Source organism: Lutra lutra, chromosome 4 (assembly GCF_902655055.1).
Source record: "Lutra lutra chromosome 4, mLutLut1.2, whole genome shotgun sequence".
NCBI classification, from domain to species: domain Eukaryota; kingdom Metazoa; phylum Chordata; class Mammalia; order Carnivora; family Mustelidae; genus Lutra; species Lutra lutra.
Genome location: NC_062281.1, coordinates 58,966,379 through 58,989,805, shown reverse-complemented (window position 1 = coordinate 58,989,805; position 23,427 = coordinate 58,966,379). Strand labels below are relative to the sequence as shown.

The 23,427-nt window shown below is 33.6% G+C and overlaps 1 protein-coding gene and 1 pseudogene across 5 annotated transcripts in view; one reads left to right on the top strand and one right to left on the bottom strand.

Annotated features, from left to right (window-relative positions):
* The window catches only part of HNF4G (hepatocyte nuclear factor 4 gamma), a 258,745-nt gene that overhangs the window by 197,198 nt on the left and 38,120 nt on the right, over positions 1-23,427 (top strand). The window contains exon 1 of one of the 5 annotated variants that reach the window (XM_047727301.1): positions 2,299-2,418. The exons of the other annotated variants lie outside the window; for them this stretch is intronic. The gene's annotated coding sequence lies outside the window, so the exon portion shown is untranslated. Of the gene's footprint in view, positions 1-2,298; positions 2,419-23,427 lie in introns of those variants that run through there. 5 annotated transcript variants of the gene reach the window in all.
* Positions 13,829-13,955, bottom strand: LOC125099394 (uncharacterized; annotated as a pseudogene).

Here is a 23,427-nt window from a genome sequence, read left to right as displayed (position 1 = left end):
ATCTCAACAATTTAAAATACGACAAAACTTAGTAACCCACTTGTTTCTTCCCTCACTCTTTTCTGAATGATGTCAATGCTTTAAAACTCAATTTCAAAATCTCTAATTTCCTTCATGATAATGTTTACCTTGGGACAGGCTTCTTTTGCCAACTCACAAACAGGCTGTTCTTTTGCACATAATTGCATGTGTGGATCAACCATTCTTTTTATTTATTGTATTTATACAAAATTTATAACGTGTTCTTAGCTCCAGGACCTGCCACATTGAAGACTTCCAAGATAGATATGTATTGATCATTTTTTGATCTTTTTATTTGTAAACTGCTTTCTAAGCATGTAATGGCTTCCAATCATTCATGGAAACAAATCTGAAAATTTCTGTCTAGCTCTCTCTAAACCTCCATAATATGATCCCACTCTAAAGACCCAATGACATTTCTCATACATTCTTTCGAACATCCATTACTCAATTTCCTTTGACCCCAAATCTTCTTTTCTTTTGTTCACCAGTCAAAATTTACACCTTCTGTAAAGTCTAGCTTAGAGCTAATATCATTGATCATTCCAATTTCCAATTTTGAATTGTCCTCTGAATTTCAGAAGTAACTAGACTTAGAATAATGTAATTGCCCAGTTATTCATGCTAATTATTCTTACCAGTTTTTCTCTCCACAAATAGTTAAGACTCCTTAAGACTAGAAAGCATGTTTTCTATCTTTATGCCCTCAGACCCTAGCACAATGGTATTCCTTACTAAGGACCACTTAATAGGGAGTTTAGAAATTGCTTCTGTTATATATAATTTGACAAAACTGACCATTTGGACATTTTGAACAATAAGCTTAGAATCATGCAATTTTAGAAGTCTTAAGCATTGGGAATCTTAAGGATTAATATACTGAATTCTTCATGGTACAGATAAGACTGAAATTTAAATGGAGACAGTATGGCTCATCCATTCCTGGTGGACTTTATCTCAGTGTCTTTGCTATCCTTTCTTGTTCTGTTTCCTCTGACTTTAAGTGGAATATATGTGTTGTGATGGTTCTCATCTATTAAAAGATATTAAAATACAGTGTCTTATTTATACTTTGGTCAGAAAGGCAGAAACCACTTTAGGAATTTGAAGAAGAAAGGAATTAAATTCAAGAAACACAGGGCTCACAACACCATTGGAAAACCTACAGAAACAAAATTCAGGAAGGATGGCTATTAGCTTTCAGGTTCACTGCTAACTTTGGAGCGAGGGAGCTGCCATCACTGATGAAACTATCTCCAACATCAAGGTGGTTGGGTTCCAGGAAAACAGCAGAGGGCTTTATAGAAACTTCTGTATGGTAAAGCTCAGGCATTTATTTGCTTCCCATTGCTGCATGAGCAATAGCTTCTACATCTCTTCTACCTTATAAATGTAATGCAAGTGTTTCTGAATGGCAGAATCTGAACTGGAAAAAGAAATTTATTCTTATATTTGCATCTTACTAGTTCTCTATTCCAACGGTTTGGTGCCTTTCTGCACACTACAGTATAGCTCACAAATGATGAATCTGCTATACCACTGAACAGTAATAGTGTTTATAATAATAGAATTGTTAGTACTGGAAGGAACTAGAACTAAATTGAACCCATCTTCTCTTAAGTTAAAAGGTCAAAATCGCATAGTAATGGGGTTGGACAGCCACCTTTTAAAAACCTACCTCCTTGGCTAGAGATGGAGGGTTTTCCACTACATGAACTCTGAACCTGCCCATTGCTCTATACTTACAGTCAATTTAATTTTATGACCTTCTGATTTAATGAGATAAGTACTTCTTATGCCTAATTACTTAGTGCTAGAACCACGTTTTAGTTTTATAAGACACACTTCAAAAATTGTTATTCAATCTTATCACATACATACTGACTAAAAAGGAGTTTAGGCTGCTCATTGCTGTTCCAAGATGAAATCACCATTTTATCTGATGACTTACAAAAGGGAAAGATGACCAATAAATCTGTTTAATAAGGTCTCTCAATATTGTGAATGATCCTCCTGGTAGCCAGATATTATAAGTCTATTGTGGCCACTCCTCATTTTTACTTGTTGTTCTGCATGGAACTTGCTGTGGCACTAGGGCTTTCTTAAGAATAAACCATTCCAAAATCACACTGTTATTATAGGTTGCTTTGTCCTCAGGCTTTCTAGTATTCCTTTTGGGCTATTGGTCTTTCAACATGCAGTTAGGGGATTAAAGTAAATCATTTAATCCATGCAGCATGTCACTCAATAGTATACTTTTGGAAATTGTTTCCACAGGAGCACCAGTGAAAGCAGCCAGTCTGAGATATTGACACTATAGAAAAAACTGACAGCTTACTCCTTGTATTGATTCTACTCTTCTCTACAAATATAGACTCCGTTCCCTACCACAGCCTTTTAAGTGGTGACTGCTGAGGTTTCTAAATTGCTTTGTAAATTATTTATTACTTGACACCTTGTAAAGACCTCTTTTCTTCTTGTCTGACTTGCTTGTGATTTCTAAGGTCTCATTTATATTGAAAGGTCTCAGTGTATACTGACCACACCTTCCTATAAGTTTTTCTTACTACTTTATGTTGGAAATATGACTAGTTCTACCATATTATGACCATACCTTTTGTCATTCTTATTTCTGATATGTTGTCTACAAATTGTCATAAATGCTTATATGCATATGTTCCCCACTGAGCCCTGGACAGGCTGGCAATTTGGAACTTTGGTCGGGCAATTAAGTAACACATTTTCAAATTTAAAAAGTTGAAAATATTTGGAGGCCATTTATTTAATGTTGGAGGAAATAGTTTTTTATTAGTAAAAATTGTTTATCAGATCAGATACACATTTAATTCACGTACACTGATATAGTAGAATCGATGTTCTGAAAAAACTTGCAGATCCCTTTTTAAAAATTACTCTCTTCTTACTTGAGTTTTCTTTTGTGATTCTGTGTACCATAAAATTTTTAATGTTCACAATATGAATAATAAAAAATAGACGATTATGTCTGTAAATCGGGCAGTTTGAAGACTGTGACTGCCTACTTTGAGCTGACTAAAATCATATACACACATATAAAAATACTCAACATAAAAGCTTTGTGCTTGACAATATGAGTTTCTTCCTTCCTTTCTCCCTGGTTTCCTACACTGGTAGGCTCAAGACCACTATATACTTTGTGACTCAGGGCTGGAGTTACTGTTGCATCCCTTATGGGTTGGGAATTCAAGAAGCTTCTCATCCCATCCATTCCTTAAAATTCACTTGATTATTTACAAGCTTCTGTGACTTGAGGAAAGTAAATTGGGTTTTGTACGTACTAGTTTCTTCAGTAAAATGAAACAACAATAATAATGATAACAACCCAGAAGGTTATTGGAAGAATAAATTTGGTAATATAGAGTATTAGCACAAGCACATATTAGATATCTATCATGGTTATGACATAAGTGGTACATAATTTTTGCTAAAGAATTTAATTTTATGATGTTTATATTTTTATGTAATACCAATAGATATTGCTGAGAATAAAGAAAATATGTAGCAAATAATGGTACATTGAAACCATAACATCTTTTAGAAAATTTTTTCTAACTATAGAAATTTAAGGAGGATAAAAACATACTTGTAAGATCACTATAATTCGCAATGAAATCAGGAATACAAATCTGTTGGAAGACACAGGTTTTGATCCATTATGAAGATTTATAAGCAGAGGAAGCCAACTATTTCCAGGCAGACTGCTGTGGGCAAGAGAGTGCACAGGAAAAGCAAAGCTGGAAACCAGCAAGCTATTTTTAGAGAATGAGACCATTGTAGCCATACATGTCAAGCCTGTTTCAGTGATATTCTTTCCAGGCAAAGTTTGGTATGGGGCAATGCAGATTTTCTTGTCCACCGTTTTATGTCAACATATATTGTTATGACCTTGTTTCATTCTTTCCCTGCATACTTTAATGGCAGTTGCTTTTTTTTTTAAGATTTTATTTATTTATTTGACATAGAGAGAGAGAGATCACAAGTAGGCAGAGAGGCAACCAGAGAGGGGGGAAGCAGGCGCCCCGCTGAGCAGAGAGACTGATGCGGGGCTTGATACCAGGACTCTGAGACCATGACCTGAGCCGAAGGCAGAGGCTTAACTCACTGAGCCACCCAGGCGCCCCTAGCAGTTGCTTTTAAAATGAGTTGTCTATACCTATTTTCATACTTTACTTCTGGCTTGAAATACTTGTTTCTTAAAATTGTTTCAATGTTTCAAGGTTCTGCTAAAGTGCCACCTTCCCGTAATCTGTCCCTAGAGTTCCCACTCACTTGTTTCTTTTCTTTCCAAAGTCTTTTGGCCCTGATAACTATGAATCACCCTAACCATTATCTGAGGTTAGATACCATCCTATTTAGTTAAGTAATTATTTATTATAAAACAATTCTAGAGCTAGAAACATGTAAGGCAAGGAAGATTCTTTTACTGTCCCTTCAGTAACTACATAATGAAAGATTAAAAGGAAAACTGAAAAGCTGGTTAAGTCAGAGTATTTTCAGATAAAATGCACATTCTAGCACTAAACTAGAGCTTTCTAGTAATCCTCTATGTTGTGCAACATCTTACATATATATCCTACTGCCGCCTATTAATAACAACACTACTTCAGAGATTACATAAAGCTCTCACATAATTTATTTCATTTATTTTTCAAAATAATTTTGTGAGATTAATCTTAACCTCATTTTGCAGAGAAGAACCAAAGCCCGTATGGTTATGTGATTGGTTCTGAGTTGCACTGAAGTTCTTTGCTTTTCTGTCAGTCCCAGGTAACCTCACATAGTGTGGCTCCTTCATCCTCATGGTAACCACATGAGGAAGGCCAGGAAGACATTTTCTAGCTTTGGTTAGTAAGCAGTGGGGCTGATTTCTCTTGATAAAAAGTGAGAGAATAACTACCCATCCTAAGCAATCTCTGCCTATTTCCTTTTCTAGTCAGGAGAGGTGGGGGGCATTTCTCTGAATAAGACTGATTTGACACAAAAAACAGGTGGCAGCCTGCAGACTTACTATCTGCAAGAGATGCATGACAGAAAAGAGCTGGGACATGATTTAAAACATTAAAAACATACCTACAATATATACATATATATGTACACTCACATACATACACATATATATTCAGATATATGTGAATAATAAAATATTAAAATACATGTGAAAACATGTATATCTATTTATATTTCTATTGTTAAAAATAAACAAGCATATTAAAAATGTTGAGTTATTTGCATGAAAATCAGTTCTTTGCTACTAAATTCATTAAGCCTGATTATGTTTTTATTGTGCTTCATTTCCTAAAGAAATTTGAAAATTTATCCCAAGTAATTAGGAGTATGTATTCTTTTATTGTCTCTATTACTACATTTCCTACTGCAGGCGGATTTGCGGACATAGACATCAGTGCCAAATAATAGAATGACTACCATCACCATATTAATATTTAACAAAGGTGAAGTTTCCAAACAGCATCCATTGATACTTACATGATAATATTAGGGTTGCTAACTAAATGATTATAAACTTTGAGTTCAATCATGAAAATTCATTGAGTCCATACTTTGTTGAAAAAATTGTGGGAAATCCAAGTCTTATAAAACACTGAACCTTTCTATAAAAACCAGAGTGCAATGAGTCTATGAACATGTATCCAATAAATTAACAGACAGCATGAAAATAAGTGATATAATAAAGTCAAACAAAGTGTTTTTGCAGGGAGTGAGGAAAAAGCATTCCCTGTCTTTCCAGTACACACACACACACACACACACAGAACTGACAATGTAGAAGGAGACTAAGGAAAAATCATGTGGTAGATAAGTGAAAATTTAAGTCATTTTTATTGCCTAAAATAATGAGATGAACATTAATAAGGTTTTTATTATAGTTGCATAAATTGGGCTTTAATTTGTGGCCATTGAGAATACTGCTACAGATTGAATTTGTTTTTATTGAATGTAATAAATAAAGACTGTACATTCAGATATCATGAATCATGTGTATTTAGAAACAGTTTTATCAAGTGCAGGTACTCTGACTTATTAATCCTTGAAATTATTGCCTAGATTAGTGCCTAGAACATAAAAGTGGCCATTAATTTTTTTTGAATGAACAAATGGTGGTAAATGTAATATTTGAAAGTGCCAAATTTAAGATAATGTCATTTAACTGAGCATATGTAGAAATAAACATGCATTCAAATACAAAATCATAGAAAAATGTTGTAGTTTAACAATGAACATCTACCTTAGAAAGTGACAATAGCAGTTTTTATTTAATTATAAATTATGGCCTGCCAGTTATGTACAAGGTAATTTTTTGGTGGTAAGGAAACGACATAGTTTCATGAAGTTTCATTTCCATCAAAGAATAATTACGATCCAGTAGAAAGCTAGTATATGTCATCAAATAACAAAAATCTAGGATAGAATGAGATGAGTATCATAGAAGAAGTGGGAAAGGCAGTGATTTTGGAGTGGAATGAATTTATTCTCATTTTATTCATAGTTGTGTGACTGACACAGATTATGTTTTTAAGATTGTACCTGTTATTATCATTTAATTTATAAAAAGGGAGAACCTCCCATGAAAAATTCAAAACTGATATAACAGTTCATAACTGTCATGAGAGTTCTTACAGTGTTTGGCTTTTGTTTCACAAAAATTAACAGGACTTAATGTTACTGCAATTAGAAAAGTAGGGAAAAGACACAGAAAACATAGAAACAATGTCATGTGGAAATTATATCAAAATGGAGCAGTATCAAATAGATCATTACTACATGTGTAAATGACATTAAAATAAGTGTAGAAAAAGTTTTGCTTGTCTCAGATAACCAGCATAATATTTTGTGGTTATAAGAATTGCAGTTTTAGGGAAAATCTAAAGTAGTGTCCACTAGATTTTGACATGTTGTCTTATCAACCGAGTATGAATTTTGTTGTAGAAAGTACATGTCCTTGGTTCTAGCGACCTATGATCCAGAATAGCCTAGTTAAGTAGAATCCGTAGCCCTTTGCTTGCTTGCTACTAGATTTGAATGGGTATGTAAATGCTTTGTAGATGAGAAGGGTTTAATGACTGAGAACCAAACAGAGCTGTCTTTTTATTTGAATCTGTATTAAAGCCATCCAAAGTTCCTTAGGTACATAAAAAAACTATTGTAAAACAAAATCTGTTCCCTTTATTGACAGAAAGAAATGCTTTCGTATTTGTGTGTTGTTAAAACATATTTAACTTTAGGGGCACCTGGGTGGCTCAGATGACTAGGCATTGCTTCCAGCTCAGGTCATGATCTCTGGATCCTGGGATCCAAGCCCCATGTCACGTCCTTGGGCTCCCTGCTCAGTGGGGAGTTTGCTTTTCTACCTCTCCATTTGCCTCTTCCCCCATCCCCACTCGTGCTTTCTTTCTCTCTCTCAAATGAATAAATAAAATCTTTTTCCGAAAAACATATTTAACTTTATTAGGCATAGGACATAATACCTGATTTCTTATAGAAAGAAGTCCTAACTGTGGACATAGTAGAGAAATTAAAAGAGGACTAAACCTTAGTAAATAATATACCTAATAAATAACACAGAGGCAAAGATAGCATTGTTTCCTATAGCTATTGAAGAGGAGCACATCATTATAAATTCAGGGCAGAAAATCTTTATTTTGTCTTAATTCCTATTATCAAATCTATTTTCCTCCTGGTTGCTCCCTGATCTTCCTAGGTATCTTCGTTTTCACTACAGCATTGAATCTCTCCAGGTATTTTTGTGTTTCTAGCTTTTGCTACTCCATGTTTGAATTTATTCATAGGATTCCTTAGAAATTACTGTATTATTAAAAGAAGATTATGCTATAATGTGCCAAATCAATTTAGAAACTAAGCTTAATTGCATTTAATATTAGCCTGGTGTCTGTTTTTAGATACAAAATTTTCCCAAAAAGTACACTTTAATATTTTAAATATACATATTAAAGGAGGTCTCACTGAAAATTTCAAAAGAAATTTTAAGTATTCATACTGCAGGCAAACACTAAGACATTTGGGAACCACATAGAATCCTTAAATTCCATCACATAATTATTTAGAGCATCAATCATCAATATATAACTCTTAGAAAAATCATGCTTAATGCCAGAGATGCATATAGACTCTTCTTCAGACAACAATGTCTATAAATTAAATTTTTCTGAGAGAATTATATTTTCCCAATTACGATTATTTTTTTTTTTGGAGTATACTATTCAAAACTATATCAGCCTTTTAGATCTTCTGTGTCAAGATAACAAATAAGAGAGGAAAACAACAATGAGACCCCACTATGAACAATTATATGCCAACAAATTTAATAAACTAGATGAAGTAAATAAATCCCTAGAAAGATACTAACTATACAAAGTGAGTCCAGATCTGACTAGACTTACAATAAATAAAAAATTGAATCAGTAATCAGAAACTTTCCACAAAGAAAGGCCCACAATCAGATGGCTTCAATGATGAATTCTGACAAGCATATGAAGAATTAACACAGGGCGCCTGGGTGGCTCAGTGGGTTAAGCCGCTGCCTTCGGCTCAGGTCATGATCTCAGGGTCCTGGGATCGAGTCCCGCATCAGGCTCTCTGCTCAGCGGGGAGCCTGCTTCCCTCTCTCTCTGCCTGCCTCTCCGTCTACTTGTGATCTCTCTCTGTCAAGTAAATAAATAAAAATCTTTAAAATAAAAAAAAAAAAGAATTAACACAAATCCTTGGAAAATGCTTCCAAAAACTGAAGAGGAGGGAACCTTTCTGAATTCATTCTATGAGTTCGGTATTTTACCTTCATAACAAAGCTAAACAGGTATCACAAGAAAACTATAGACCAGTAACTCAACGAAGAGATAAAAAAAATCTTCAACAAACTACTAGCAAACCAAATAGAGCAACATAAAAAAAGATGATGCATCATAACCCAGTAAGATTTATCTCAGAAATGCAACATTAATCCACTGTACAAAAATCAACTCCAGACAATGCATATGAAAGGATAAAGGACAAAAGTCACATAATTATCCCAATAGACATAGAAAAAGCCCTTGACAAATTCCAACACTATTTCTTGATAAAAACATTTAACAATCTAAAATAGAAGTGAAGTTCTTCCACCTTATAAAATGCAGCTATGAAAAGCCCACATCTGTCACCATATTTAATGTTTGAAGACTGAAACTTTTCCCTAAATATCAGGAACAAGAGAAGGATGTATGTGTTTAAGACTTCTACTTAACATTTTATTGGAGCTTCTAGCTGGGCAAATAGGAACAAACAAACAAACAAAGGAAAAAAGAAAAAGAAAAAAAGAAAGGAAAAGAAAAAAAATGTATCCAGACTGAAAAAGAAGTAAAATGATCTCAGTTTGCAGATCATGATATTGTATATAGACAATTCCAAGGAATCCCCAAAAAGCTATTAGAGCAAATGTGAGTTAAATAGGGCTACAGGACATAGGGCCAATTAAAAAGAAATAAGTTGTGTTTTTATGCACCAGCACTGAACAAACCAAAAATGAAATTAAGAAAACAGTTCTGTTAACTATAGCATTGAAAACAATAAATATAAAGAGTAAATTAAATAAAACAGTTAAAACGTGTACACTAAAAACTCTAATGCATGATTACAAGAAATTGAAGTAACCTGAATAAGTGGAAAAACATCCCATGTTCATAGTTAAGAAGACTTAATATTATTAAGATGGATCAGATTGGTCTAGTGATTCAACACAATTGTAATACATTCCAGTTATTTTTTTTTTAATTTTTTATTTTTGGCAGAACTAGACAAGGTGATTCTAAAATTCATATGAAAATGGAAGGGACCAGGTGCCTGAGTGGCTCAGTGGGTTAAGCCTCTGCCTTCGGATCAAGTCATGATCCCAGGGTCCTGGGATCGAGCCCCGCATCCGGCTCTCTGCTCAGCGGGGAGCCTGCTTCTCCCTCTCTCTGCCTGCCTCTCTGCCTACTTGTGATCTCTCTCTGTCAAATAAATAAATAAAATCTTAAAAAAAAAAAGAAAGAAAGAAAATGGAAGGGACCTAGAATAGATGAAACAATCTTAAAAAAAGGGACATAGGAGGACGCACGCTTTCTGACTTCAAAATTTACTACAAAGCTACAGTAATGGATAAAGAAGATGTGGTATATATATAGTAGAATATTACTCAGCCATATAAAAGAATGAAATCTTGCAGGTAGACCTAGAGGGTATAAAGCTAAGTAAAATAAATCAGAGAAAGGCAAGTACCATATGATTTCATGCAAATGTGGAATTTACACAACAAAACAAATGAACAAAGAAAAAAGAGACCCGAACAGAACAGAACAAAACAAAACAAAACAAAACAACCAGACTCTTAAATACAGAGAACAAATCAGTGGTTGCCAGAGGGGATGTGGATGAAATAGAGGGGATTAAGAATATTATCTTGATGAGGGATGTATAGATTATTGAACATTATATTGTACCCCCGAAACTAATACAACACAATATGTTAATTATACTTGAATTTAAAAAATGTTAAAAAAAAGAAGAGTAGATACTGGCATAAAAAATAGCATATAGATCAGTGAAAAAGAGTGAGAGTCTAGAAAATACCATACATTTATGGTCAATTGATTTTGACAAGGACACCTAGACAATTTAGTGGGAAAAGAATGGTCTCTTCAACAAATGGTGTAGGGACATTTGGAAATTCATATGCAAAAGAATGAAGTTGAAACCCTGCCTAACACTGTATCCAAAAATTAACTTAAAATGATCAATGCCCTATATATAAGAGCCAAAACCATAAAACTACCAGAGGAAAACATAGTTTTACCTCTTCATGATCTTGGATTTGTCAGTGAATTCTTAGGTATGACACTAAAAGCACTGACAGAAGAAAAGAAAAAACAAAACAACCACTAACAATGAAAAATAAATTGGACTTCACCGAAATTAAAAAACTTGTGCTTCAAAGGACCACAAGAAAGTGAAAAGGTTAACCCACAGAATTGGAGATAGTATTTGCAAATCACATATCTGATAAGGATTTCATATTCAGAATAAAGAACTCTTACATTGCAGTATATCATACAAAAGCCAATTACAAATGGGCAAAGGGTTTGAATAGATGTTTCTGCAAAGAACTTATGTAAATAGCCAATAAGAATATGAAAAGAAGCTCATTGTCATTAGTCATTAGGGAAATGTAATTTAGAACAACAGTGAGATAGAATTCACACCCACTATGATAGCTATAATGAAAAAGGCAATAGCAAGTGTTGACGAGGATGTGGAAAAATTGAAACCTCATACACATTACTCGATGAATGCAAAAAGTTGCAGCTGCTCTGGGAAAAAGTTTGGCAGTTCTCAGTAAGTTAATGTATAGTTACCATACCACTCCACTCCCAGGTATGTACCCGAGAGAATTTAAAATATATATTCACACAAAAAATTCATATATCAATGTTCATAGCATCATTATTCTTAATAAACAAAAAGTGGAAACCATTCAAATTTTCATCAACAGATGGATGAATAAACAAAATGGGAAATAGCCATTATATAGAGTATTATTAAATCATAAAAGGAATGAAGGACTGATACATGCTACAACATGGATGTATCATGGAAACATGCTAAGTGAAAGCAATAAGACACACAAACACACAAATATTGTGTAATTCCATTCATGTGAAATGTCCAGAATGGGGAAATCATAATTAGTGGTTTCCAAGGACTGCTAGTAAGTTCGAGTTTTTTGGGGTCTGATAAAAAATGTTCTGGAATTAGATAGTGATGAAAGTTGTACAACCTTTTGAATATTATTAAAACCACTGAATTGTAAATATACATATATAAAATATCTATTCATTAATATGTATATATATACATATTTATAAAATTTAATAGTGTATACATGAGTGTATGTATGTATAATACCTGGCCTATACAAATAATTAAAGAAATGCAAGTGTAAACAATAATATTTCTAATGTTCAGGTTAGCAAAAATAAAAGTGAAAATATTTGAGGAGATTGTGAGGTATTCTGTTAACCATATAGTGTTGGAGTGAGTGTAAATTATTGGAATCACTTTGAAGTAATTTGACCTAATCTCTTAAAAAAAGAGTCTCTGCCTGTCTCTACAAAAACACACATTGTTAGGAAAGATGTTTGTGGTTGTTCATGATAACATTATTTATAAAAGGAAACCCCTGGGGAAAACCTGGTTGTCCATTGGACGAGTGATTACCCACTAGAGGATGATATGGAAACATTTCCTGGATATATTCTCAAGCAAAAAAGACATTTGTAGGACATAATGTAAATTACTATTTGTATTTTTTTAAGGGTTTTATTTATTTGTCAGAGAAGGAGAACACAAGCAGGGGGAATGACAGACAGAGGGAGAAGCAGGCTCCTGGCTAAGTAAGGAGCCCGGAGCCCTTTGCTCTCAAGTCCATGGGATCATGACCTGAGCCAAAGGCAGACACTTAATCAACTGAGCCACCTAGGTGTCCCTATTAATTGTATATAAGTACTATACACAAACAGTGTTTTTCTCTGGACAGACCCACAATAACTCAAAAATAGTGGTAGAGCCACTAGGAAGGGCAATTTGGGAATCTGGAAGGAAGGGGAGATTACTTTCCGCAAAGAAAGCTTTATAGTTAAATAATTATCAAACATTTGAAGAAATTTCATGTGGTAATGAAAAGCATTGGTTTAGAGAACGAGTTTAGAGAATGAGCTTCAACATTCTGTAGCTCTATATGTGTGTTTGATTTGTTACTGAATTCATTTTGGGCAATTAAACTCTCTATACCTCAGTGTTCTCATAAAATAAAGATAAAAATGGTGGTCACTTGCAGAGCTGCTGTAGGTATTGAATAAATACAGAATGTAAAGTAACACCAGGCCTGGCAAAGAGAAATCATCTGATACATGCTATATAATATTTTTATTAGCAATAGTAGTACCTCAGAATGATTGAATGTACCAAGGTTTTGGCTTCCAGTGAGAGGATGTCAAGATACTCTCACAGTAGCAGCTGATGTAGATCAGAGTTTCCTACTCATGGTGCCATGACAAGCTGATGAGTTAAAATTATTATGTGTTTTGTGAGTAATTTGTTTCTTTTAATACTTGACCAAAGTTAGAAGATTGTTTATGTTAGGATTAAATCATTGCTGTGCCTATTAGGCACATTGCTATGCCTAATTCTCCTTAATTAGGAAATTAATTTTTGAGTGGGGTAGAAAGGAAATTGCTGACAGCTATGGGTGTGCCAATGGAGTGTATGGGAACATATGGGAAAATCATGTCATCACAAGCTGTAATCCTTTGCTATGGATAGAAACTAGTTCAAAGTCAATAAACACAAAGTTCCAGATGATTTAAAGATTCAGGAATCATTGTAGAATATTTTCAGAATACATGAGCCTGAGTTGCCTCCATAATCCTAACGGCCAATAAAATTCTAGGCATGATCAGAAAGGAAGACGAAAATATAATCTTATTCTTTATATTAAACAGTAGCATTTCTGCTTTTAAAATACCAGTGCAGTGATGAGCACTCGGTGTTATAGGCAACTGATGAATTGTTGAACACTACATCAAAAACTAATGATGTACTATATGCTGGCTAATTGAACATAATAATAATAATAATAATAATAATAATAATAATAATAGTAAATGCAGGGTAGTTCTGGTTATCAAATCTCAAGAAAGACACATTCTTAGAACTGGCATTATTAGGGCAAAGTTATAAGCATTTTAATAGCTTTTGATATATACATGTTATTGGGAAAAGTTTTCAATTAGCAATAATCGCGCCTCGGATAAACCTCATTGGCTACGATACTGCCACTGCGCAAAGCTGATATATACATGTTAATATGCATATATATGTTTGGGGGAAGGCGGTTTACATGGTTATAAGCATTGTATGAATCATATTGGTTATCTGCAGCATATAGTGTTGTCATTTACCAAATAAGCTAATTTACTAGGCATAAAATTGTATTTTGAGATGAATGTCCTTTGAATATTACCAAATTTGGGCATTTTCCAATGTATTAGTTATCTATTTACATTTCCCTTTGTCTAAATTGTCTATTTATGTTCTCCTGATGACTGTTTATTTATTAAGTTTTTGGTATTTCTATTACAAACTTAAATGATCTCTTATTACTTACATATAAATAATCCCGAGATCTTATACAGTGAATTATGAATTGTGGAAGCTAGTTTGAGTCTCTTCTCTGCCAGACTCTATATTGTGATTTTGAATTACACCAATTATATTTGGTGGGCTACGAGTGGAAAGGAGGGTAGATACTCTGTAATTCCATTCACTGATGAAAGTTATTATAGAAATTTTATCTGAATCTGGGATATAATCAATGCTTAACACTTACTATGATTATCACTGAGTAATTTTCTTTCCAGAGAATTTTATTGGTAACTTATTAGGATTTAGAAAGAAGGAATTAGAATTTAAATAAAAACTTGGAACAACAAAACAAAACAAGAAAGAAGGTCTCTGTTTTTGTAGAGTGACATTTTCTAAAAAGATGTTAGTTTGGGGGTGTACTGATTTTACCCGCTAAATATTTGATGTGGTTACTGATTGCTGAATCCGATTCTTCTGCTAACTTACTGGTGAACCTTTGACAAGTCACTTAACCTTTTTGTTTCCTCAAGCACAAATGAAGCGTCAGTCTAAGATGTCTCTAAGCTCGATGCTAGCTGATTCTTTCTGATTGATTTATACTACCCATTTCTTGCTCCCAAATACACCTTTGGAATTTCCAAATGAATTTAGGATTATCTCTGGTCCACCATGAGTTGGCTTCTCTTTTTATCTAATTCTTTAATCCCTTTTTCAGCACAAGATTAGCCCAAAGTTTCAGAAGTTTGGAACTCAAAAACCATGTTTTGAAATTATATTCATTCACTAAAATACAAAGTTAAAGCAAAATATGTAAGAGCATTATTTTACCTTGCAGTCTTTTTGAGTGTGTTGCTCTGTCCTCTTACTCATAAATAAACACAGACATGCCTTATGCTGGGGAGAATTATATTGCAACCTCCATAATAGAAGGGTTGCAGAAAGTACATGATACAAGAATTGCAAATATATGTATTTGGGGATTCTTGCCACATGTTAAACTAACTTAAAAATCGTCTGAAGAAGAATGTGATGAATTCATTTAACTCTGTTACATTTTAAATATTTTGTAGATACAAAGACTCTAAATAATTAACTCCGCTTACTCCTCAATGATTTAAGTGGAATGACCCTTGACAGTCTGTTTGTAATAACTAACACGGTTCATTTTAATTATTATTTTTTTAAATTGGGAAGAGACATCCCCAGAGTTTTAAGGTTCTTGGAGGTAAAATTGCGCTTTTCAAATTGGTTAATTTAGTGATTTTTCTTAATGACAATGAAAGTGTTCTGCATTTTAAAAATGTGAAGCTGCTTTTAAAAGTGATTATGTAAGTAATTCAAGATTAGGTATCTATTACAGGCAGTTGTGCTCTTTCTTTCCTCCACAGCATACATATCTTCTAATGTATTAAAAACTGTGTAGCCTGAACGTTAAATAGGTCTGAAAGTAGATGCAGTGATTTTTATATAAAAATCTGAGTTTGGAAGTTCAAACAAATACTAATTTCATAAATATAAAAGTTAAAGGTAGCAAAAATAAAATCTATCACAAGCTTTACAAACAGCTTTAGTAGTTATTAAATACTAGATTCTGCACGCAGGGAACTCTTATCTTCCATTTTAAGTGCCTGTTTATCTTGTACTTGAACTCTTCCCTCATTTTATCCTTTTGAATAACACTGTACTAACGTGGATCTCTGATTAATATTTAAATGTACATGGGGATAAATAGGTAACCTAATCAGAGAAAATAATTAACAAGCCACCTCATTCTCATATCCTTTAATTCCTACAAGGGAGCATATATCTTGATTACTAGAATATCATTCCCTTTGACCTCCTTTTTTTTTTTTTTAAAGATTTTATTTATTTATTTGACAGAGAGAGATCACAAGTAGAGAGAGAGGCAGGCAGAGAGAGAGGAGGGAGCAGGCTCCCTGCTGAGCAGAGAGCCCGATGTGGGACTCGATCCCAGGACCCTGAGATCATGACCTGAGCCGAAGGCAGCGGCTTAACCCACTGAGCCACCCAGGCGCCCCTGACCTCCTTTTTAATTCCAGGTTTAGTAGGTTTTGTGATTGAACTGGCTCACTAACACTTAATTATAGTTCCTAAATATTTTCCGAATATGCTGCTTGTGTACTTTTTTTTTTTTTCCCACATTTGACTTTTCTCCTCTTATATAATATCAAGAGATAATCTGCAAGGATTATTTTCCCCATTCAGTTTTGCCAATTTTTTGATAGGATGCAGGGCCACACAGGAACTTAGGTGGGAACTACTGAGATATCTTTTTGGCAAAAATAATTTTATTTGGTGATTAAAAATGAGATAGTTCTCCATGTATCAATGTGGAATTATATTCATGTCTTGATGGTTGCACATTACAGTTTTATTTGGGCTAAAAATTTCTGTAGGCATATGAAATGCTTACATGTATAGAAAATTCTACATGTATATATGTATGTTGTATAGGAGAATGAGTGTTCATGAAATACATGTTTAATTTATATATGATCTATAGAAATGATAAATAATTACCTATTTTTATATATAACCCATCACTTGCCTTCCTGCCTATTCTATTACGATCTTTGTCTCTATAATTCTGTTACCAGGGAGTGAAATTGGGAAGCAGAAGAATTGACTTTTAATTTTAATTTGCATAGATTATAAAATTTGCTTTTTTTGGATCAATCTTATAAGACTTTTATAATTAAAAATACAAGGAAAGTGATAAGTATTGTCTTTTTACAAATATATTTTATAAAACTATTTAATATTTTTAATAAAATTTCAAAACTGGTTCAAAAAGTATTACCTAATTCCATTAAAATTTAGTAATACGTTTTTAAAATACATGGTATTTGGAAATAATTGTGAACAGAGGTGTGTCAAGTGTAAGATAATTATATATTTAAGTGCTTTAAAATAAAACATAATAAGTAATAAATGGAATTACCAGGTTTGGGGGTAAGACAACTAAAATGTAAAGAATTCAGAAGCTTTTGAATTGATTTACAGTTTGGGTAAAACTTGTCAAAAGGATTCTAAAGTTAATTTTAACATTATAAACATAAACAGAATGAGATAGTAATTTTGAAAAAAAAAGGACAAAAATGAATGGGGGACTAACCATATTGATATTAAACAATATTGTTATTAGGCTATGGTGATGGTGTTAGTGGCAGGAATATACAGAGAGAATATTGTAACAAATGGAGAGACCAGAGGGAAACTCTTATGTATAGGTAAGAAAATTCATTCTCCTGTGGAAGTAAGAAGGTTAGGGTAGAACGTCTATTCTACCTTCCCTCCCCAGCAAGAATTTTCAGACACTGTTTGAGAAAAGGGCTGGAGCCATTTGGAGCCAAATATAAATTCAAATAGGATATGTTTTTCATAGGGATTTACTGTGTGTATATGTGTGTGTACATATATATGTGTATATATAAAATATGGATTGTATGTGGATTAATATAAATATTAATATAAATATGAAGATAGTTTTACATAAATTAGCATACATATATATAAAAGTGTTTTTTTAAGATTTTATTTATTTATTTGACAGAGAGAGAGAGATCACAAGTAGGCAGAGAGAGAGAGGGGGAAGCAGGCTCCCTGCTGAGCAGAGAGCCCTATATAGGGGCTCTATTCCAGGACCCTGAGATCATGACCTGAGCCAAAGGCAGAGGCTTAACCCACTAAGCCACTTAGGTGCCCCTATAAAAATGTTTATTTAAATCCAAACTGAAAGGACGTTAGGTCTCCATCTTATACCATATCCCCCAATATTCTAAGTATATTAAATCATTAAATAAAAAGAAGCTAGATAAAATAGTTAAATAAAAACAAATTTAAAAATGTAAAATATATTAAATAGTTAAATAAAAAAATGATACTTTCATAACTTCAAAACAGTTTTAACTCTCGAAGAATTTTCTAGGTTTAAAATTAGTCAACTATTTAAAAATTGTTTATTGAAAACCCATTTTTTCAGGTATTAGTTATACAGCTGTAAGAGGACAAAAGTACCAGTTTTCTAAGAGCTTGAAGTCTAGCTGAAAACACAACCCAAAATAATTACAATAACAAATGTTGATCTTATACTGGAAGAACAGTGTGATGAGAGAAACAGGGAAGCTGTAACCATGTAAATAGGCATGGAGACAACACCTAAACTGAGGAAGTCCATTAATACTGAAGCCTCGACTGGGAGGGGTGAGTGAAAAAAGATGAAGTTGAGGAGGAAGACCAGCACTGACTTTTAAGTGTCTTGTAATCCATGTAGAGGAATGTGACTCCATTTTAAGAGCAGTAGGAAATCATTGAAGACTTTTTTAAATTTTAATTTACTTAACCTGAAACAAAATAAAAACAGAACAGTTCCCCCATTTCTCCAACCCCCTGCCAATGGCAACCACTAGTTTCTTTTCTATATCTATGAGCTTGGTCTTTTGTTTTATTTCATTTTTTAGATTCCGCATATAGGAGAGAACATACAATATTTGTCTTTTTCTGTCTCCGTCATTTCGCTTAGCATAAAGCCCTCACAAATGGCAGATTTCATTCCTTTTTTATGGCTGAATAATATTTTATATTATATATATATATATATATATATGAATGACAATTTCTTTATCCATTCATCTATCAATGGACATTTAAGTTGTTTCCATATCTTGGCTATTGTAGATAATGCTGCAGTGAACCTAAGAGTGTGTATCTCTTTTTCAGATTAGTTTTTTTGTTTTCTTTGGATAAATGTCCAGAAGTGGAATTGCTCGATGATATAATTGTTCTACTTTTAATTTTTTGAGAAACCTTCATGCCATTTTCCACAGTGGCTATACAAATTTACATTTCTACCAACAGTGCACAAAGGTTTCCTTTTCTCCACATAATCACCAACACTTGTTATTTCTTGTCTTTTTGATAATAACCATTCTAACAGATTTGTTGTGATAGCTCGTTGTGGTTTTTGATTTGCATTTCTCTGATGATTAATGAGGTTGAGCGTCTTTTCATTTACTTGTTGGGCTGTCTGTATGCCTTCTCTGAAAAGTGTTTTTTCAGATCATTTGCCCATTTTTTGATTGGATTGTTTATTTTTCATTATTGAATTTTATGAGTTCTTTATATATTTTGAATATTAGCCCCTTATCAGATTATGATTTACAAATATTTTCTTCCATTCAGTAGATTGCCTTTTCATTTTCTCGGTAGTTTCCTCTGTTGTGCAGAATTTTTTAGTTTGAAATGGTCCCACTTGTTTATTTTTGCTTTCATTGCTTTTGCTTCTAGTGCCGGATAAAGAAAATCATCACCAAGACCTATGTCGAGAAGCTTATAGTCTGTGTTTTCTTTGAGGAGCTTTATGGTTTCGGGTCTCATGTTCAAGTCTTTCGTCAGTGTTGAGTTAATTTTTGTGTATGGTGTAAAACAGTGGTTACTGGGAACACGACCTCACTAGGGATCATTATAGGAGATTCAGAGGGGCAGCCACTGTGGCCATTAGTTAGTAACTGTGCTTCCCAGAGCAGATTCTCTAGGCTACACACTTCCATGACCTCTAGCATAAAAAGGATAGAATGAAGTTGTATGGCTTCAAGAGCTGGTTTTGAAGTAAATGTGATAGGAATTGATTATTGAGTAGATGAAGAGCTGGGAAGAAGGAGAGAACTTGGGTACCTGGGTGGCTCAGTGGGTTAAAGCCTCTGCCTTCAGCTCAGGTCATGATCCCAGGGTTCTGGAATCGAGCCCCACATGGGCTCTCTGCTTAGCAGGGATCCTGCTTCCTTCTCTCTCTCTGCCTGCCTCTCTGCCTACTTGTGATCTCTGTCTGTCAAATAAATAAAACCTTTAAAAAAAAAAAAAAGAAGTAGCAAACTTGGTAAAACTTAGTATTTTATTTTGGGCTTCTGAGCTGATGATGGTGCGTGCTATTTATAGGGTAAAAGAATGCTGAAGAAGTAGACTGGACTCGGGAGTATATAGGTAATTTGTGAAGACAGTTTCGATTTAGGGCATGTTGAGTTCGACCTACTTGAGAGACAACCAAGATGAGGCTGGATGAGGAAACAGGCTTGTGTTAGTTAGTCTGACTATATCTCTGTCTGTCTCTGTCTCTCTCTGCCTATTCTTACCTATATCTGTATGTTTATATATTGTATATTCATACACACACACACAGTTGCAACCATGAGAAAAGATGAGATTGCCAAACTTTAGAGTGTAAGACCTGACAGCTAAAACAGCAAAGATATTACACAAAACTGAGTGTAAGTGACTATCGGGCTGACAGTGCACTTGAGGAAACACACAAATAGAAAATTCAAAAAGAATATATTAAAAGCATATTTTTAACAACATGAAAACACACAATCATTATCTTTTGAATGAAGACCGTCTTTTAAAGGGTCTGTTGTATATTTATTATAAAGTTACAGTTCATGTCTATCTCCTGCTGTTGTATATCTCCCTTCCCAGTAATTGGTTATTAAAATTGACTTTGGAGGCAACAAAGCTCTTTTTCAATGGAAAAAAAAAATAAGCTGTGTTTGTTAGGCTTCTTTGTAAAAGATTCTGCCTGGGAAGTACAATTGCTATGCTAGTATATTAGTCCACTTATTAAACAAACTTTTTTTTTAAAGGTGTTCTCTATTCATTTGAAAGAGAGGGAACACAAGCTGCGGGGAGAAAGAGAGGGACAGAGAGAAGCAGAGTCCCCGCTGAGCAGGGATGCCGGGGCAGGGCTCAATCTTGGGACCCAGAGATCATGACCTGTGTGGAAGGCAGATAATAAACCATCTCAGCCACCTGGGTGCCCCTATTAAACAAACTTTTTATGTATGTATTACTACCAGACTATGGAGATACTGGGGTTATGATGATGCATAAGAGGCTGTGTCTATATAGGTAAACCACAATATATTTATATGAACATTTATTTTCTAATAATAAGTTTAAATAAATAAATAATGATTGAGCAGTTCTTTATAATTTCCAAAAAGCTCAAGCATATGATCATGGTCGAGCGTTGTAATTTTCAGAATGCTTAAATACATTTTTACTATTGATTCTCATTTAAAATATCTTTAATTTTAAATGAGGACACAACCCAAGTATAGGTTGAGATTTCCCAACCATAGCATAACTGACATTTGACCTACTAATTCTTTGCTCTGAGCCATCAGCACTCTGTCATTGTCAGGGATTTGTAGCATCTCTGGCCGGTACCCACTAGATACTAGTATCACTCCCCCTTCTCTCTCTCCCAGTTGTCACAGCCTCAAATGTCTCCAGACATCTTCAGATCTTTCCTGGACTGGCAAAATTACCCTTCACTGAGAACCACTGCTATAGTTTGATAATTTTCTTAATTTTTTTTCTCTAATTTTAGGTAATTTTCCTAAATTTTAGTGAAGTGTTGTTTCAAAAGTGGTATTTCTTTTTTTTTTCAATAATGGTACTTCGTATAAGTTAATATAAAACTGGAATTCTGCCATGCCTATATAATGGAAATATTTTCACTAGAGTTTGGTTCTTGTCTTCAAATAAGTAGACAATGTAAATTGAAGAAGAACACAAAACAGATGACATAAAAGAAGGGAAAGCCATTGGAACCAGAAATTTGAATTCCAGCTTTCTGTCAAAGATGCAAAAGAATAAATAACCTCCTTGAATCCACAGGATGATGAATTTCTTCTCCCTCATGCTTTTCCTAGATGTTAATTCAGCCTTCTAGAATCAAGGATTTGAACATTATATCTTCATCATTTTCTGATAGGCTCTCTAAGTAGCCCCAAGTCCCATTACTGCAATGGCTTCTTTTCGTAGGAAGAAAAAAATTCAATTTCTTCTTCCCTCAGTTTTACAAATAAAACACATTGATACCATTGCTAGATATATAATAAACTAATTGTCCCAATATTCTGGTCCCCAGTGATGAACAATAAATAAAGAAGTGGAGAGGTATCTGTGTGAATCTTCTTTGAGTACATTGAATGTATGGGAAAGCTCATATGTGCAGTATCAGTATATAAGAAACTAGTAGTATATAAGGAACTGGTGAGTTATTGAAGTTTTTTTTCTTTTTATAGTAAAGAGAGTCAATGGATTTTTTTTAAAACCTCTCCAAAATCCATAATACTGAAGAGTGTACTAAACTTAGTAAAAAGGTTCCTAAGACATTTCATTAACAAAATAAATTGATTATAACTGACCAGAAAAAAATAACTGTATATTTGCTCTTCTGTAATTTTCATAAAACTGTCAATAAGTGTCACTTCTAAGAATATTCTTAATGGGCTGCTGTCTATATAATGAAAACATTTAACAGAAGACACTTTATGTGGACTACCTTAAACTGCTAGAAATAGTAACACTTCCTTAAGATACAATCTTCCAGCAGATTAATTTTTATACTCTTTATTGAAGTATAATACAGATATATTAGCATAGCTTGATAAAGTTTTGCAACTACATAATCCCATGTAGCCACAGATTAGAGTTTGAACACAGAGATATGAGCACCTTTTTGAAACCAATGATATACACACATTTCATGTGGGTTGACTTTCTATTAATATATTCATTAAATAAAATTTTATGTTACATGTATTATATGCATAGTATTATACTAGGTACAATAAGGAGTATAAATGACTAGGTAAGATTATAACTCTGGAAAGAAGTTGAGTTTGGAGACAATGAAAGGAAATGTTAGTCACCAACTCAAAACATTCTATAATTACATACCCAACCTCATCATCCCCCATGAGGAGAAAAGACTCAATTACAAGATCAGTCTGTCTGATTAAAATGACTGTCTTGAGAAATGTCTCATCATTTAGTGTTGTATAGCGAGTAGTTTTGAAAACCTACATTATATATTTATGTCCATGTTATATGCTTTTTAAGTCGTTAGAGTCATACTTCTTTATCAGAATGGTAACATTATAAAATGCATATTTTAGAAACAGTTCCCTATATACAGAATAGAATATACATAGTGAAATGGATGAGGGAGAGTAGGGAGCAAGTGAAAGATTAGGAGCTGTTGCAATAGCTCACACAGGAAGTGATTGCATCTTGAATTAGGAAGACTGGGAATGAATAGGTAGGGATAAATGAGAAATGTGTTATTTAGGATAAACCTGACTTGGCTATTGA